Genomic DNA, 6,000 nt, shown 5'->3' with positions numbered 1-6,000 from the left:
CCCGCAGCCCCGGGGAGCCCAGAGCCCTTTAAATCTCAGCCGCGGCCAGGATTCAAAGGGCTCTGGGCTGCTGGCAGCCGCGGGGAGCCCTGAGCCCTCTAAATCCCAGCCGTGGCCAGGATTCAAAGGGCTCTGGGCTGCTGGCAGCCGCGGGGAGCCCTGAGCCCTCTAAATCCCAGCCACGGCCAGGATTCAAAGGGCTCTGGGCTGCTGGCAGCCGCGGGGAGCCCTGAGCCCTCTAAATCCCAGCCGTGGCCAGGAGTCAGAGGCTTCTGGGCTGCTGGCAGCCGCGGGGAGCCCTGAGCCCTCTAAATCCCAGCCGCGGCTGGGAGTCAGAGGCCTCTGGGCTGCCCGTAGGGGCAGGGAGCCCAGAGCCCTTTAAATCTCAGCCACAGCAGGGAATCAAAGGGCTCTGCGCTGCCCGCAGCCGTGGGGAGCCCAGAGCCCTTTAAATCCCAGCTGCGGCCACTGATTTCCCCCTCCCTGGACACCTGCCCCAACTGCCCCCCAGGACCCTCACCCCCTATCTAAGCACTGCTGGTCCTTGTCCCCTGATATCCGTCTCCCGGGACCCTTTACCCTTGGGACCCCAGCCCCTATCTAAGCCTACCTTCTCCTTGTCCCCAGCTGCTCCCTCCTGAGACCCCCCCCCAACTTCCCCCCAGGACCCCACCCCCTACCTGTCCCCTGATAAATCCCTGGGACTCCCATGCCTATCCAACTGCTGCCTGTCCCCTGACTGCCCCCCTGAACCTCTGCCCCATCCAACCCTCCCTGTCCCTTGACTGCCCCCCGGAACCCCCTACCCCTTCTCCAGCCCCCTTAATGTGCCACTCAGACTGGCGTGTCTGGCTCCATTCAGGTCCAGACACGTTGCTGCCATGCTCCCCCGTGGAGCCCACAGCCCCCGCCCCTGCCCCCACCCCCCAGCTCCTGCCTTCCAAATTTGAACACCTCAAAATTCAGGAGTGCTCAAGTTCATTTCGGGCAGCTGTTACTTCATTTCTGCCAAATCAAATATACTGATCCACTGTAACTTGCTGTAGAAAAAGTAGGATAAAATTAAGCAAGAAATGCTTATTAGGACTGGAATTGCTATTTTCAACAGCCATTGCCTTTTTGTTTGTTTAAAAGGAAGACAGTGATATTGCATTGGCAAATTCCCCATAGAAAGAAAGAGTGGAACAAAAAAATAATAAAGGCACCTCAACTTTTCCTCATTTATGGAGGACAGTCTTATAATATGCATCCAGATTCCTCCAATCACACAAGCTGAAAATTGTTCCACTTTACTGCAGAATGGGAACCAATCCTGTCTGTGTTTTGTGCACATCCAAAATTCCTGCTGAATGACCTGCCCTGGGAGCGAGTTACCAGTGACCCAGGGCTGGGGCGGCAGGAGGTGTGTGTGGGGGGGGCACTGGTGGGGAGGAGCCCAGGGCTGGGGCAGCAGCGGGAGGAGGGGCACTGGTGGGGAGGAAAGGGGGAAGCCCAGTGCTGGGGTGGGTGGGGGGAGAGCCCAGGACTGGGGCAGCAAGGGGGTGCAGGGGGGAGCCCAGGGCTGGAATGGGAGGCAGCCAAAATTTTTTTTTTTGCTTGGGGCAGCAAAAAACCTAGAGCCGTCCCTGCCGGGTTCCCCCAGCCGCCGGAGCCCCGGGCCCTTTAATTTGCCCCTGAGGGTTCCCAGCCACCTCTTCAGCTGGGAGCCCCTGGTTGATATAAAATAAAGTATCACCTCACCACCCCCAATCTTCCATTTTGGCCCACAGCTGTTTTGGTGGGGCGGCGCTGGGGAAGGAGGGGTTGTTTCCGCAGGGCTGGGCGGCCCTGGGGCAGGGAGTTTCCACGGGGCCGAGGGGTTTCGGCCCTCAGCTGTTTTCTTTGGAGTAATGTGGCCCTCGCCGCTTTACGAGTTGTGCAGGCCTGCATTAGGATATTAGTGCTGTATAGATTGCTGTGCAGTGCAGATGTGATCGATAAAGCTCACAGTCAGACTTACATCAGTGCCCAGATGTCTCCCAATTTATGGTGTGGTTCTTACAACAGGCAGTCTAATGTGAAGAAAATATCCAAACTGGAATAAAGCCAGGACAGTGGGGTTGATATCCTTTGCTTTTGTGCTTGGAAAAAGTGTCATGGGATACCATTGGATAAGTTTTCTGTTGATGCTTTACAAACTAAAAGACATTTCCCATCACAGAGATATTACAATCTAAAGTTGACTTTTAATGGGCAAAAGTGGTCAGGTTGTCTTACATCTCATCTAAAAAGCTTTGTCTTATCCTTGCTACTCTACAGTATTGTAGCACATAATGGAGTTAGTTAACTGGATTAAATATATTCCAAGGTTAGATTTATGTGTCTGTGTTCTAAGGATTTAATGCTGGAACTTTATAAATTCTGCATTTCCTATAATTACTCTCCCAGCCCTTTAACAACATCAGCATAGATTTTGTGTTAATTCTCCCCTTTTTCAAATTGTTCCAGGCAATGAAATTATCTTGTTTGCTGCGGCCTCAAATGGATTAAAAAAATAGCTTTTTCCTGCTGGTGACTTCAAACAGGAGGCAGTTTCCCCCCAAAAAGCTCATAATTCAGATATACACCTCTACCTGGATATAACACGGTCCTCGGGAGACCAAAAATCTCACCACGTTATAGGTGAGACCACATTATATCAAACTTGCTTTGGCCCCCCCTGTTCCTTGTTCCCTGACCGCCCCCTCCAGAGACCTCGTCCCTAATCACCCCCAAGACCCCAATCCCCCTGTCCCTGACTGCTTTGACCCCTATCCACCCCCCCACCGCCCCCTGATAGGCACTCACCAGCAGCAGGGGGAAGCGGAGCAGCCTGGCCCCAGCCCACCCCACTCCGCCACCTCCCAGCCATGGTGCTCCACTTCCCACTGCTGGTGAGTGCGGGGAGGTTGGGAAAAGGATGCCCCCCCACAGTCACCTGTGGCGGGAAGCGGAGCGGCGTGGCCCCAGCTGTGTTGCTGGCGGGGCGGCTGGGGAAAGGTTCTGCATTCACCTGCTCGGCGGGAAGTGGAGCGCCATGGCTGGGAGCTGGCAGAGTGGAGCTGGCTGGGGCTGGGCTGCTCTGCTTCTGCCACTGCTGGTGAGTGCGGGGGGTCCCTTTCCCCAAGCCCTCTCCTGCAAGTGACATGGCTGGGGCCGGGGTGAGAGAAGCAGAGCGGGCAGCTCCCAGTCCCCTGCTAATCCCCCAGGCCACTCTGGGACTGCAGGGCCCCCAAAAGTGCCCTCCCACAGCTCCTGCTCCCCAGACCCTCGGGGGGAGCCCCTGATCGCCCCTGACACCCTCTGCCCCTTATCGAACCCCCCGGCCTGGCCCGGCATCCTTAACACGCTGCTCAGAGCAGCGTGTTAGAGCTTTACTGCCTTGTATGCGAACCCACCTTATATCGGGTCGCGTTATATCGGGGTAGAGGTGTAATTGGACTATTCCATATTGAAGAGTAAATTTATCCCTCCCCTTTGCAAAGCAACCAAAGCAAATCAGTCTCGTAAACTTTGCAGACATTGATTCTCCAGCCAGAAAATTTAATTGGAGCAAAAAGTATTGATTATGAAATCATTTCCACAACCTGAAAGTGACAGTACAATACCATTCTGTTTTCATGCGACTGCAAGGTGGCATCACAACTTTAGACAAAAGTGGAAAGGATTACATACAAAAGTCTGTGTTCTTATATTTTTGCCAGGATCTTCTAATCTACACCAAAGGTTTGTAACAAACCTAGTATGCAAGGAGTGCCTGTTGCCTCCAGGGGCGGCTCTACAAATTTGGCCGCCCCAAGCAGTCATGCCTGGGAGGCGCCCCCGAGCCGCGGGAGCAGCGGACCTCCCGCGGGCATGACTGCGGAGGGTCCGCTGGTCGCGCGGCTCGGCTGGACCTCCCGCAGCTGCTGGTCCGGTGGCTCCGGTTGAGCTGCCGCAGGCATGCCTGCGGGAGGTCCAGCCGAGCCGCGGGACCAGCGAACCGTCCGCAGTCATGCCTGCGGGAGGTCCACTGGAGCCGCCGGCCGAGCGTCCCCTCCGCAGTCATGCCTGCGGCAGGTCCGCTGCTCCCGGGCTCCGGTGGACCTCCCGCAGGCATGACTGCGGCAGGTCCGCCGGCCCAGCCTGCCGCCCCCCCGGGAAAGGGCCGCCCCAGGCGGGTGCTTGCCCCGCTGGGCTCTGGAGCCGGCTCTGGTTGCCTCAAACATTTTTGGGACAGTAACATCTTTTTTCCATTGGATAAAGCAGTCAGTTTAGATTCAGGGTGAAAGTGTATGATTGCACTGACAACAGTTGAAAGAAGCCTGAGCTAAGGAGCTATACAAACTCCAGGTCTTAACTGGCCAGGACAGAAACTCGAAGTGCATTAGTATCACTATACTGACCAAATTCTAGCTTGGGTCACTAAAGTACCTGGGCAAATTCAGTTGGAGCCAGTATTCTTTTTCATTTCCTGTCCTGTGCTATTGCCTAGCATTGCTGAGTGCTGAATGGCTTCCACTTTCTAGTGCAGCGTCAGTTCTAAGTGCTTGATTTATGGATCAGAAAATCTATCTGAGGTAGGCATACAGGAGTGGAAGTCAGCAGGAGAGGATATGTTCCCATGTCATTAATTGTGGCTTTACAGGAGCCTGATGGGCATCTGACAAAAGAGTGAGCAGACCTCTGTCATCTCAGGCTTCTGTGCAATTTCACACACCCTCAGTTTTCAAAATCCCAGGGGTGTGACAGTGACAGGGGTACCACAGGGGCATGCTGCAATATGCTGGGGCAGGGTGAATCGAGGCACGTCAGGACGTTACTGAACTCTCCACTGCCCCCTTGTCCCCAGTCTGTGTCAATAAACCACCTGGTATGATAGTATCAGAGGGGTAGCCGTGTTAGTCTGGATCTGTAAAAGCAACAAAGAATCCTGTGGCACCTTATAGACTAACAGACGTTTTGCAGCATGAGCTTTCGTGGGTGAATACCCACTTCTTCAGATGCAAGACATCTTCTTCTTCTTGCATCTGAAGAAGTGGGTATTCACCCACGAAAGCTCATGCTGCAAAACGTCTGTTAGTCTATAAGGTGCCACAGGATTCTTTGTTGCTGGTATGATAGATCACTGCCGCTAACTTCCTGACAAAGGCCTTGTTCCTGTCTGAGTGGGGCAGGGGCCCGTGAGGGGAGTAGGTTGAGATGTGGGGGTCAGGCTGGGCATAGGCCTAGTGCTGGTGATAGTCAGGGGCCCATGGGGGCGGGTGCTGGTGGTGCAGGCCTGTGCTGGTGACAGGCCCATGAGGTGAGCAGGCCAGGGTGAGAGTGAGGTGGGCTTGGCACAGGGCCCTGTGAGGGGACCCGGTGGGGGAGGGGGGCGGAAGGCTGGGCACAGGCCCGTGCTGGTGGTAATCGGGGACACGTCAGGGGAGCAGGCGGGGGCGGAAGAGCTGGGCACAGGGCCGTAGCTCGCCCCCACGTATTTGAATTCATCCCCCGCGCTGATCTCGGGAGAGAAAGCGTGTGTAGGCAGAAGCAACGACTAGCTATCGCGAGAGTTCTCCAAGAGAACAAGAGCTGTGACGTGGCGGCAGTATGCGCGGGAGAATAAGGGCTCCCGAGAGATCTCGATGAGACGGCAACAGATTGCGGACCCAGGTAGGTAGCCTCGCGATATCTCGGAGGCAGCAACACGGTGGGAATTCGCCAAATCTCGGAGAAGCAACCGAGTGTGTGTGCGCGCGCGCAGTTATCTCGCGAGAGCGCAGTGAGAAGTGTTTGTTTGTGGGGGGTATCGCGAGAGGTAGAGGCTCGCGCACGAGCTGCAGCCACCTCCCCCTCGCTGGAGCCGTTGGTGGTGGTGCGACGGTGGACGGAGACGCTATCACGGGCCTGAGGTAGGCGCGGGGCAGGGATCCGCTTTCGCCGCCATGTTAGGAGCTGGTGTTGTCTGTTTCTCCTCTCCCTCCGCGTGAGGGCAGCGACGGGGGCCTGGACCAGTGG

At 55.9% G+C, this 6,000-nt stretch overlaps 1 protein-coding gene across 3 annotated transcripts in view; it reads left to right on the top strand.

The window, feature by feature from the left end:
- The first annotated feature begins 5,637 nt into the window (after positions 1-5,637).
- Positions 5,638-6,000, top strand: part of MATR3 (matrin 3) — a 47,505-nt gene continuing 47,142 nt past the window's right edge. Inside the window, exon 1 of one of the 3 annotated variants that reach the window (XM_045027259.1) lies at positions 5,638-5,655. The gene's annotated coding sequence lies outside the window, so the exon portion shown is untranslated. Of the gene's footprint in view, positions 5,656-5,757; positions 5,895-6,000 lie in introns of those variants that run through there. The other 2 variants (XM_045027257.1, XM_045027260.1) reach the window with 2 other exon arrangements.

Source organism: Mauremys mutica, chromosome 8 (assembly GCF_020497125.1).
Source record: "Mauremys mutica isolate MM-2020 ecotype Southern chromosome 8, ASM2049712v1, whole genome shotgun sequence".
Taxonomy (NCBI): Eukaryota; Metazoa; Chordata; order Testudines; family Geoemydidae; genus Mauremys; species Mauremys mutica.
This window is presented reverse-complemented; position numbering and strand designations above follow the sequence as displayed.